This window comes from Ammodytes marinus (genome assembly GCF_949987685.1).
Source record: "Ammodytes marinus genome assembly, chromosome: 24".
Taxonomy (NCBI): Eukaryota; Metazoa; Chordata; class Actinopteri; order Uranoscopiformes; family Ammodytidae; genus Ammodytes; species Ammodytes marinus.
Genome location: NC_137228.1, coordinates 4,646,025 through 4,659,903, shown reverse-complemented (window position 1 = coordinate 4,659,903; position 13,879 = coordinate 4,646,025).

Genomic DNA, 13,879 nt, shown 5'->3' with positions numbered 1-13,879 from the left:
TGATTTTACTGCACACAAACACACACACACACACACACACACACACACACACACACACACACACACACACACACACACACACACACACACACACACACACACACACACACACACACACACGAACAGACACATACTGACACCAACTACTGAAGGAATAACACACATGTCTGTCCTTTTTAGGAATGTTGTGTGTGTGTGTGTGTGTGTGTGTGTGTGTGTGTGTGTGTGTGTGTGTGTGTGTGTGTGTGTGTGTGTGTGTGTGTTTGTGTGTGTGTGTGTGTGTGTGTGTGTGTGTGTGTGCAAAGAGGAAGTTTCTGTGGTGAGACAAGTCCTAAACTGAACACACACAGTGGAAAAGCTCTGGAAAACAACTTCCTGTGGTCACCTGCGCTCAATGACCCAGAAGAAAGAGGCCCTTACAAACCAAAACTCACTGTCTCTCTCTCTCTCTCTCATCCGCACACAAACACACATACATGCATACTGCCCAGGCTTTGGACATGGTTGCAGCCAGGCCTTTGGGCTGTAACACACATGGGCATAAGAGGAGGATGAATGGGGCCCCTCAGAGAAACCTTTCAGTGTGACGGGCGAGAGAAGGGAGGGTATACTGTGAAAAAAACATCATTCAACCTAGCAATCCTTTAAATCTCATTGACATCTTCAAACAAGCATTCTCATTGTCTCTTACTTACAAAAAATACCTCAAATTGATGAAACAGTTTACAACAGTAACTGCATGTCATTGACTAGATAGAATCTGCATGAAATTACAACATGCAAGGCGATCGTCCGAGTGAGATTACATAAATTTCCCCTTTTTTTTGGCAACGATGCACAAGCCAATGAAATCATCATGCCTACTTGAGTTTTTTTTGCTTATTTAACGCTGTTGGTACGGACTATTAGGTGTCCATGCCTGTGGGCAGCCTCAGTGACTGGCTGCATTCAAGACAGAGTGAGTGGCTGTATGTGTGAAGTATTACGAATTGCACAAGGGGACATTTTCGAAAGCATAACATGCACTTACAAGCTTAAGACTTTTTGTTTTCTTTTTAATCTGCTCAAATTTAAGTTGAAGAGTGAATTGACTTGACCAGCTTGTAAATGTATTAGTGCAAATCAGTTCTTGCTTTCTTGTTTGTCTGAAGGTGCTAAACACTATTATTACCCAGTCGAAAGGCTTTTATAATTGGTATGTTTTTGATATAATATCAAATGTAGATCCATTACTTGTTACTCCCATATACAGTGCTGCTTGAAAGTTTGTGAACCCTTTGAGTATTTTGGAATGTTATTTTGTTTAACCATACTTAATTCATTTGTATCAATACCAGTATTTTTTATATGCAATAACAGATGTTTGTTTATCAATTCAACCTTTTTCTTTTCCAGAAATCAGTTGTTGAAATAGATAACACAAATGATTTGCCAACTGTTGTGTGTGCAAAAGTTTGTGAACCCTGAGCTGCATTGCTTAAATCGAGCAGGTTAACACAATCAGATGGGCCAAATTGATTGATGAAATAGACCAATGTAATGAGAGATCTTTAGGGAAGAAATTGGGTGGCACTAGGTAAAACAGAGATAAAACCAAGTCAGTTTAGGCCCACCAAAGTGAACACATACAGGTCAGACATGCTAAAAGGGAAAGAAATCTCAGAGGATCTCAGGAATAGAGTTTTGATGGTGCACATTCGTCTGGGGACAGCTATAAATTCATATAAGAAAGTTTGAGCTCCATCGGTCCACCGTGAGGCAAATCATCTACAAATGGAGAGCTTTAAGAGTGACTTAACATCTGCCTAGAAGTGGACTTCCTTCAAAAAATATCCTCAAGCGCCACAATAAAAGTGATTTTTCAGGTAAAAGCCAAGCCAAACATTACATCTAGAGATTTGCAGACCATTTGCCACCACCATTCTTCACCTGGGAGAAGGTTCTCTTGGTGGTAGGCAGACTTGCGTTTTTGCCCAAACATGGCGGTTTTGGTTATGACCAAACAGTTCAATTTTGGACTAATCTGTCCACAGAATAAGACTTCAGGTATCTCCAGGTGCTCTCTGGCAAAGTTGTGTTTTTGAGAGCAGAGGCTTCTTCAGCAACCCTGCCATGAAAGCCATGTTGACTGAGTTTTCTCCTTATTGTGGAACCATGCACATCTGTCCCAGATGCTGCAAGAGAGGTCTGCAAATCACTAGATGTAATGTTTGGGTTGGCTTTTAACTGAAAAATCACTTTTTCTTGTGGTGCTTGTGGATATTTTTGAAGGAAGTCCACTTCTAGGCAGATGTTAAGTCACTCTTAAAGCTCTCCATTTGTAGATAATTTGCCTCACGGTGGACCGATGGAGCTCAAACTTTTTTTTAAATTAATTTATAGATGTCCCCACTGTACTTCTATGTATCTCTCTTTCAACCATGTCCTTTACATGACTTTTAGCTTATTATTTTGACCGTGTATCCAGTACTTTTACTTTTAGCAAAATGTTTATCTACTTTCCAGCTAGCTAACTGTTGTATCTGGGATAGTTGAGTATGTTTGAAGGTAAGTGACTTTGGTAAGTGTCTGTGTTACCTGTGGACTTGGTGGTCAGTGCAGTCACGTACCCCTGGTTGAGAATCAGTGTTTTATGTTCGATATGGAGACATGTAGACAACAAATACTAAAGAACAGGATGTGGATTCCATGTTTGCTTGATTTAAAATGTTAAAAAAAGAAAAGAAGAAAAGTCTGTTAGATTTTGAGAGGAGGTAATGAAGCCAGCGCACTATGGTTTAACTTCGTTTATTGCGGTCAGGCAATGTCATGGATAACACAGTATTAGGTATGTGTGTCATGTCAAGGTGGTGAAGAAGATGAATGAAAGTGTCATTTTAAATTGACATATGGGACATTTGACGTATCAACATGAAACATTCCTATAGTGGGTATAGGGAGGTTAGTCAGGGGCCACCATTCCAAGCAATATTCCTGCCAAGTGTGGGTCATAGCACTTGTCACTGTGTATGTGCGGCTAGCCGGCTACACTGTATATGTGGAGTTGGTGGTTACAATATAAATGGTGACAGCTAAGACACACTAAAGTGCACACTAAAGGCTGACGTATGCATGAAAGGAACTAGGCTAAAACTCAGCGTGTCTCAACCTCTGCAGCAACGGATTTGGACAGATGTCTTTTAATAATTGAGTTTGTATACCAAGCCAGTTTATACGCATACTTTATTGCTGGTGAACTGTTGTCCATGATCTGGATTGTACTGTTGGCCTCCCAATAATCCCCCTCTGTGCAAAAGAGGAAGTTATTTATCAAGGATCTGGCTAAGCTAAGCCTCATGTTACTGCCTCTTTAAATTGTGTGTGTGTGTGTGTGTGTGTGTGTGTGTGTGTGTGTGTGTGTGTGTGTGTGTGTGTGTTTAGGCGTGTGTGTGTGTGTGTGTGTGTGTGTGTTTACTTGTAGGTGTGTACGTGTGCGTGTGTGTTTATTTGTAGGTGTGTGTGTGTGTGTGTGTGTGTGTGTGTTTTCCATGTGTTTCTTGGAAGGAGGCGGACTACAGCCCGTTCATGTTTAGACTCAAACAGGCAACTGTGTGCACACACACACATATACACACACACACATATACACACACACACATGGATTGCTGCTCTTTGAGGCCGGCGGAGCGAGAGCAGCAAATGATCGCCGTAAAGTTTGCTGTTTGCTATCGACAAAGCGGCCTCTGTTCTTCATTTTGTGCACCCCCTCCTCCTCCCACACATTTCATGCCTTCTCCCTTCTGTATGCCTCTCTCTCTCTCTCTCCTCCCTTTCTCATTCAGCTCACTCACTCTCCGCGCATTTCGGATGTAGGGCAGGAAAAAGGAAACAGCGCCAAGCTCTGTTTGACAGGGGGAGAGCAAGGGGCCGAGACTGCGGTAAAGGGGACTGTGTGTGTGTGTGTGTGTGTGTGTGTGTGTGTGTGTGTGTGACATGATTGTAAACCTCATATTCTGGAATAAGCCCTCATAATTTATGTAGCTGATTGACACAGGAGCTTTCTCCAGTAGCCTCAATAGGCCCAAAAATAAAATGCTGTGTCAGGCCCCTATGCTTATTACACACAAAAGAGTGAAACTGTAATAGTTGTATTTCAAGCTTAAAGCTGCCCTAGTTAATGTTTGTATTTGAAATTAAATGTTTGCAGCCATGCCATAGTCACAGCCGTAGAGTGACAAACTACCATTTTCTTTTTGACAACATAAAAACACAGGTTTTTAGGTGAAGGAGATGAAGACAGAGGGCTGGATGATGCAGAAAATTGATGGATTACGGGGTAGAATAGGGGATGAGCAAAGGGAGTGAGATTGTAGGTCAGAATGTAAAGTTCGAATTAATTAGGGCCCATCGCACAGGGCCAATGAATGGATCATTGTGATCACGGACAGACAGCGAGTAGGGAACAATCTGGGCCTTTGTGCTCCTGAGTTCACCTCTCCGATCCCCCTTATTTCTCACCATGAAGAGTGCAAGCCTTTGGGTGATCATGTTTTAGCATGCAACACACAACATAATACTAACGGTAGCAGGGGAATGTTGGTAGAATTGTTTATTCCAACCCTGCACAATTGAGATTATTTTATTAATTTTTGTTATACTTAAGACGAGGAAAATGAACTATCGACAGACAATACACAAATATAAAATGTTATTATTGATTTCCACGCCAAATGACTTGCATTGATAACACAGCACATGCATGCTTCATTTGTGGTGAGCTGTTTGAACTCAGCGGAGGGGAGAATGGGACAGGCAGGTGGCCCTTATCTCTGGCAGGCCACAGCATGGAGACACTTACTGCATTGTACTCTCCCTCTCTCTCCCTCTCTCCCTCTGTCTCTCTGTCTCTCACTCACTCACACACACTCACACACACACTGGCTCGGTACCAACCATCTGCTGTGTGGAGGACAGGGGGGGGGCCTTCCACTCTTTTGCGGCGGTGATGTACGGTGTCTGGCTGCTACTTGCCACCTCACCCCTCACAGTCACAAGTTCAACACTTCATCATATAACGAACCATAAGAGGTGGTGTGATAACTCCTGCACTAATTGCTGTTGAGTGTAGTTTGAGTGCATGAGTGACTTTGTCCACTGGCTAAAACCTAACTAGCATTTTGCCTTTCATGTTGGAATTGAAGTTGAAAGAAAAAATCAATATTATAAATGTTGAGTCTTGACGATGGCGTCTAGCACTTCTTTCTGCTGAATTGTCTGGCTTTCTTATACCAGTAGGCTTTGGCTATGTGGATGGCAACGCCGATTTATTAAGTCCCAGGCTTAAAAGATTGGTCCCAGTTCCCATATTCAATCTCAAGGGCGAATTAGGAGTAAGCGATGTGGATCTATTGCGTCAGGAGAAACTTGTTAGACCACCTTTTCCTTGCCCCATTGAGAAGTGGGCCCCGGAAATGGAGAAGGTTTTTTTTTTTTTTTAACGGTATAGCCTCTCTCTCTCTCCGCCCTGCATAATTGCAAACAAGCCCCTTCGAAAGCTGGGGCCAGTAATTAATCTTTGAGAAAACTTGTCAAATTATTAATAGGGCCCTTAAGCGATGGCCCTGAAAGGAGGCCACTGTTTTCGGTAGAGAGGGGAACGTGCAGAGCTTTGGGAGTAGTGGGGGTGGGGGGGGGGGGGGGGACTTGTTTACTGTGAAAATACGAAGAGGGTTCAGCTCTCTCCGGGAGTTCCGCTACTCCACGTGTCAAAGCTCTCCACACATAAAGGAGTTGAAGGCAAATGTCGGTCTCTGCGTAAACCAAGAGAGCTCAGAGCTCAACCTTGAAATGTCATCAGGTTATAAGTGAGCTTCTCCGTAGACACTTAAATGACAGACTGATTTTTGAGGGATTGTTCAGATATACTTAACCAAATTCTCCACATTTTTCGGCACATGGGTTACTACGCTCTCAGCCACACCCCCTTGCTCCTGGCGAACACAACAACCATTGTTTTTCAACCAACCGGCCACCTCACGCCATCCCATGCACGCTTTTTGCATCATTACAAGCTTAGCTGTGTAAGAATCGATTAATCCAATCACCTGTGTATCAGTTTGCGGTTTGATTATATCACCCACACGGTATCATGGACATTTTTTGCGAAGAGGCTACACACGCTAGTGGCTTTTTGAGTGCAAGCTAACATACTGCTGTTTATCAGGTATACTGTCTTTATGTAAGGTGTTGTATAGTATGTGTTTATCCATTGCAATATATTTCTATGCAAACAGTACTATTGAGGCTACTACCCATTTTTTAATTCATATCCGATATTATTACACAACCATTTTTCTATAGGTTATACTTTTACTCAAACTTCTACCACAGTATTCTACTCACATACTTATTCTAAAATTCCATTTAAGCTTGTATAGGATTATGTTTTAGATTCCAATTAGACTTGCACTTTAACTATTTTTCCTTTATACATGAGGGAGAATACAGTAATTGTAGTGCACAAGACAAATTTAAAAATAAAATGTAATTGTTTGCTAACAATTTGCTTCACATTTTAAGTAGAGTTTATTATGGTGTGTGACTAGAACTGAACAACTGGCACTACGTCTGCTACAACTGAGTTAAAATTCTCTTTGGACAATTTGATATCACTCTCTACTGTTGGCATAGAAACTAAAATCATGCTTGAGGGAAACAACATAGAAGGATTGAACATGGTGCAGCTGGGACTTCCGGTTTAAAATGTGAAGAAGAAGAACGTGTTGCGCCGGGGCTCCCAAGCGTTCATTGCTTTTTTATATATCATAACACCACACACTACCCGAAAACCGTTTTTTTTTTTGCTTGGTTATTGATATTTTGTTATTGTTTGGTGATGACAAGCAGAAGGAGAAATGGCAGAATTCACCGGAGAAAGAGGCAGCCACGATGTCGGACTGTCATGGCTGAGAGCCATAATCTTTATTGATAATTCTTCAAGCATAAAACTCTAGAAGGTTCAGCACTGAGGGGTAGAGAATAAAACCCATTTCAAATTGTGTGGTGGGCAATCAAAATCATGGCTTGATTTTCTTTTTTTTTAAAATCTTTATTCTTTACACATTGGTCTCGCTGCTTGCTATAGGGAAACATATTCAGCCTGTGTCCTGTCTGTGTCACGTCATTTCTGTAGATTGATGAGTGTGGATTGTTTTGCGCGTGTTTATTATTCCTCAACTATAGCAGGGCCGGCCAGGTGGCATCCACTGGGAGAAATGTCAATATTTGCTGCCGTTTGAGCTTGTACCCAGTGTATGTGTATGTGTGCAGCACAAGTGTGTAGCCTATATTACCAGTGGTGTGTTCCAGAAACACAGTGTAGCATTGGAACAAGGGATAAATGGTGCAGAAGTCAAACAAAAAAGAAGAGAGGTTTTGCGTTTATTGTTCAAGTCTGGGGTCTTAACAGCTTGTCTTAAAGTAGCAAACGTTGCAGCAGGATATTGAGGTGTTGCAGTCAAGAACACATTGATTGAGTTATCATATTTGTTTGGATAAATGTGTATATATACATGACATGAATATTATTTTGTACATCTGTTATAGATAATGACACAGGTTATTCCTGTTTCATTTGTGTATTTTAAAGATGCAGGTAAAATTTCTTGTACGTTCCCTTTTCGAAGTCTATTTTTGGTATAAAATGGGCGTGGTTTGCCACACAGGATAATACAAAATGGTTTTATTAACGCAGACGATCATTTTAACATTTGCTTTTAAGCAATTGCAAATATCTTCCCATCCCACTGGTTGATTCCTTGTTCTTTTTAATGGTATAACCTAGGCCCCAAGTTTCACATGTGTGCGAAATGCCATACAACCCGCTAAATACTGTGTATGGGCGTAAACATGCACGTGTGCTCTGTGTGTACGTGCATGCGGCCTTGTGAAAAATGTCCAAGTTTCCAATGCTTGTTGGCAGATTGTGCTCATGAACGATGCCCCCCAAGGCCCCTGCTGTGTTGGAGGGACTCTTGAATGAAGGAAAAGGGCGTGTGCGTACATGCCAATGGCAACACACAGTTGCTTCTGTTCATCCGCAACACTGTTTTTCGTGCCCACTTGAAAGCCTGCGCTGCCTGTCTTGTGCCAAAGGAGATTACATATTTCCTCACCCATAGCGCCACAGGGTTAACTTGGCTTTTTTGCAATTGTGCGGAGCAGGGACGGCTGGTATCAATGGGCTAGTGGGGCTAAGCCCTCCCTATCTTTTATAATAAACATGAGAACATTATTAAATTAATTAAATGACTAAAATATAATAATTACTAATACTTGGAATTGGTTGATTTTGTGCAAAACAAGCAGCAACAGCACCAAATAATCCCAAAAACGCAGGATACATATCTGTTTGGGCTGACTTTTCTAAGCCCACACTTATCAGAATCAGCGTCCAATCGGTGTCGTCCAATCGTGATTGACAGGTATCATGACATACCCCCTCGATTTAGAGACGACCATTGACTTTCTACCAATCACAGTAGCCTACAGTGACTTTAGGCCCGCCTCCAACAGTGACAGTGACTCTCACTGGTGACTGTCACTTTTGGAGGCGGGAGATACTGAGTGTCAACAATGGCCAGTGCTAACCGGTGCTAACACATACATTATGAAGTGTAGTGGACTATACTGTCTCAGCCGTTTTCGTTAATGATTTTGGAAGAAAAAAATAAAGAGACTCTGGGCACATCGCCCAATCGCTGCCAAAAAAAAGGACACATGAAAAAATCATTAATTTAGCGTTTCTTAGTTTGAAAGCTAAAAGTGCACGTCTCTGTTTCCCATGCTTGCTGCTGTTTGGAGGAGACACGGCTTGAACCCACAAGGGGTCATAATATGCAGCATCTCTATTTTGCATCCGAACATGTTTGGTTTGTAGCCTACTTCTCAAATTTTTTTGCGGAGTATTATTAGGCTTGCTGTAACTTGGTGCTGTATCTCTGGACTGTACCTCGGATGTAATTTTGTTGTTGCTGCAGCGTGAACTACCACCAGCCACCCAATATCACCACCAGCCACCACTGGTGCGGAGGGTTCGGTATGCGTAAAACACACAAACTATACAGTCTGAAACGAAGTAAACATTGTTTTGATGTTTCAGAAAGTTGAACGACTAGTTTTTGATTCAACGCAGTATAATGTTATAACGTTAACGGTGAGGCTAGGAGCTGCGGATAGAGATCGATATTTTTCAATCCAAATCGCAAAGCATTTTGTAGGCTACATGAAAAGAGTTAACACTGGAAGATATGTATGCGGTTGACAAGGCTGACGCATAAGCTCTTGTATGATCAGATCCTTTCAAGTTGTTTTCAAGCAAATCAAGCAAACTTTTGACAAATGTATTTTTTAGGCTTAATACAAAAGAGTAAGACTTTGGACTCACACACCAACAGCTTCTCGGCCATTTTTGTCTGTTTGACCCATGTAAATTAGTTTTGGAAACCATACAAATAATTTATTTTTTTGAAGTCATTTGACCGATCACTGTATTGTTTATCGGTGTGACTATTTAAATGAGCAACCTTACTTTGCTGCCTTTGCTGTTGGCTACATATCAATAAAGGCACCCACACATTTTGATGCCGCAGGGGTGAGCACAGTGTAGAGTTGACAGGCAGCCGAGGCCCCTCAGATATGCTGTCGACAGGGATTATCGGCACAAATTATTATCTGGCTAGATTTTTCTCTTTCTGCGTTCTTTTGTGGGCTTCCACCTGGTTCCAAACTGAAAAAGAATTGATTTTTCACATAGAGAGAAGGAGGGCAAGAAAATGATAGGATGGAGCCTCATAAAGGGAACACATTAGCAAACCGGAAGGGAGTTTATGTAAATGGGGCAGTCATTAAAAGGCCTTGTAAAGGAGCAGGAGGCCAGATTGGGGCCAGGGGCAGGCGGCCAGGCAAGTATGGGGGAACATAAACCCATTATGTGAATAGGTTTCTCTGTTCAAACTGTAAGCTCCTCTCTTTCTTTTCACCGCTTTTTTTAAAGGCTCAGATTTAGCTTTTTCTGAGTCACTCAAAATCCAATAGCAGCAATACACCTATACACTGCAGGCAGTCGTTACAGTATAGGCTACTGCCAGTGGACCAACAGCAGCAGATGACACAGTACCCACAATGCACACTGATCAAAATAAAATGTTGTGTTTGGTTTGGAAATGAAGGTCCCAGACCGGAGGAAGAGCGGACAGGCACTGTCAAGTTTCGATGACGATTGTGGGTACCGCTGGTGTCGGTTCACTGTGTTTTATCCAGTCCAAAGTCAACACAGCCGGCGTCTACCAGGACATTTTAAAGCACTCAATGCTACCATCTGCTGACAAGCTTTATGGAGATGCTGATTTTATTTTCGAGCAAGACCAGGCCCCTGCCCACAGTGTCAAAACCACCAGTGTCACTGTGCTTGATCGGCCAGCCAACTCCATCGAGCCGAAGCCTATAGAGAATCTACGGTGTATTGTCAAGAGGAAGACGGGACACAATACAGACGAGCCGAAGGCATGAGGCCGCTACCAAAGCAACCTGGGCATCCATAACACCTCAGCAGTGCCACAGGCCGGTAGCCTCCACACCACGGTCGACATTTCTGTAGCCTATTATAAATCCTTTATTAGTGGAATAGTCTAATATTTAGATGCTGGATAGAATATGTAATGTTCACGGTTTGAATGAAACGACAGGACAAAACGAGCTTTTCTATGATGTTGTAATTATATGAGATGCACCTGGACTATACTGTATGTGCTAGGACCACTGGTTCCCTCAGGGGTTTTTGAGCTAGCAAAAAGAAGTTCTTATCTATCATGTATTAACTTGTGTATTTTCTTATTGTATCTAATTTGCGGATAGTCTGGTTTTGGTTTCTAGCTGTTAGTGTTATGCAGAGATCTGTTCCACATAAAATCAGTCAGTATCTGGTCACTTTTTATTTGAAATTCGAATATTGGTTTGAAGGTGTTGTGAAAAGTTCAGATTGAAAGTGTAATTTCCCATTGGATGTGTGCTGCAATCTCATCAGACAATTTAAAGTAGTTTCCCTTGTGATCCAGCAGAGGGCGCATTCTAACTTTCTTTTCTATTAGTTTGACCTATTGTATACCCTCCTGACCTATCAGTAAACCCAAATATATTCAAATATTGACTGTCTGTCTGTCGGTCTGGATGTTCTGTGGTTGGCCTCTGTGTGTGTGTGTGTGTGTGTGTGTGTGTGTGTGTGTGTGTGTGTGTGTGTGTGTGTGTGTGGTGGTGGGGGGATGTAAATTTTAACATAGAAATCTGTAGATATTGGTGTATTTTACCCCAATATGACTTTAGATATGACTATTTAAATGTATAGGTGAAAAATTAGAATTAGTATATCGTGCAAAAGTTCATTTATTTCAGTAATTCAACTTAAAAGGTTAAAAATAATATATTATATGGACTCATTACATGCAAAGTGAGATATTTCAAGCCTTTTTTTGTTCTAATTTTGATTATTATGGCTTACAGCTTATGAAAACCCAAAATTCAAAATCTCAGAAAATTTAAATATTACATGAAGTCCAATTTAAAAAAAGGGATTTTAAATACAGAAATGTTGGCCCTCTATAAAGTATAATCATGCATTTGTACTCAGTACATGGTTTGGGCCCCTTTTGCATGACATCTTGCCTCAATTCCAATTCATTTTCCTTGATATTCTACAACACCACATGCAGCTCTGGAAAAAATGAAGAGACCACTACAAATGTTCAGTGGCATATGAGTAGAATAAACATTTTGGTTTTATGGCATAAACTACTGAGAACATTTCTACCAAATTCCAAAATATTTGATCATTAAAGAGCATTTCTATTAAGTAATGTAGAGATGAAGATTGAAGAAAAATCCAGACTGCTCTCTTAATTTTTCATAAATCAGACAATGAACAACATATGAACAAATCCTTCTGTAATAACCTTCAGAATATTGAAAAATAATGTCCGTTAAAGATGGTTGTAGGAGAAATATATAGACGCAAACAGAAAATGTTTAATCAAATAAACACTTAAATGTATATTGTGGAACCTTTTATTTACAGTAGTATGAAAGAAGACATGTTATGGAAGATAAATAGACAAAAAAAATCTCAAAATTGACCAGTGCTCTCAAAAAACTAAACACTTGGATCTCGACTCATTTTCTTCAGTCAGTATATTTTCTCTGTTGAAACTTCTCCAAGCTCCCACACTAAAGGCTCATTTACAAGTTTCAATAATGTGTGTGTGTGTGTGTGTGTGTGTGTGTGTGTGTGTGTGTGTGTGTGTGTGTGTGTGTGTGTGTGTGTGTGTGTGTGTGTGTGCGTGTGTGTCTTCAGCCCAGTGTTTAGGGTCAAATAGTCACAAAATGTGCAACAGCAAATGGTTTGATTGGGTTGACTTTGAGCACAGAATGATTTTTAGTCAGTTTAATATGTAAAAAAATGTGTTTTAAAAATGTGACTTTCTGTAACGATCTAACTCCACATGGTTAAGGGAGAAAGGTTATGAGGGGTGTGTGTGTGTGTGTGTGTGTGTGTGTGTCGGTATGTCTGTCTCTCTGTGTGATGCAGCGGGGAATTTATGGGGGTGGCCTGAGAGCTCATATCTTAGCCTTTCCACATGTAGAATGCCCACCAGTTCCCTCAGCCAGGTATCGAACTGGGGTGCCAAGTTGGACTTCCACAGCTTCAGGATACATCTTTTAGCAATTACCATGCCATAAACCATGATTATGCGTGCATTATGGAGTTGAGAGAGATTCTTGGTGTTGTACTGCCATCTACAGCAGTCAGATAAATTTTTTAAGTAAAAAATGCGTTTTTTCAACAATATCTATATTAGTTTTCATTATACAAACGACACATTGTTGTTATAAGAAATATGCATGTAGGGCTAGACAGTGAGACCATAAAACACTCTTTCTACCTTTTCTCATGCTAGGATGAACCGATTTCTAAAATGTTTGCACATTTATAGTACATAGGATCTCAGAGTTCAATTTACCTTCATATTTCCACCGCTGAAGTGGGTCTTTATTTCCCCATCTACTTCACGACAGTCTTCCTTTAACTTCTCGATGCCTGTAGATCTTGAAAGGTGAATATTTTTTGAAATGTTTTTAACTCATAACAATAACTCATAGAAAGAAGTAAATTGAGAATTGCCAGTTTTTTTTTTACCCCATGTGTGTGTTTGTTTGCGTGTGTGTTACACTGTGTGTGTGTGTGTGTGTGTGTGTGTGCACATGCGCGCTAGTAACGACAATCAAAACATTTAATTTGTTGTCAATTACTTATCACTTTGACGGTTCTGAAGTGGTTGTTAATATTCTGATCAGACCCGCCATGCTTACATCTCATTCCAAATCATAATTTTTTCCCCCCTTATATTTTGTCTGTGATTTTGTCTCTTATTCAGTTGTTTTGAAGCCTTCATGTCTTAAAACAACAAAAATTATTTGTGGCACTTAAAAAAGCTGCTTTTGCTGTTTAAATGGTGTGTGTGTGTGTGTGTGTGATTTTTAGTCTGTTTAATATGTCAAAAAAATTGTTTGAAATATTTGACTTTCTGTGACGATCTAACTCCACTTGGTTAAAGGGAGAAAGGTTATGTGTGTCGGTATGTCTGTACTCTGTGTGTGATGCAGCGGGGAATTTATGGGGGTGGCCTGAGAGCTCATGTCTTAGCCTTTCCACACTGCGGGTGAATAGGGTACATTTTTAAAAATGTATTTATTTACGGCTCTTGACCATAGTACATGGTATGGAGCACAACATTCAAATAACAAAACAATGGTGCACGGCATGGACGAAAACAAAAACACTACTTAAACA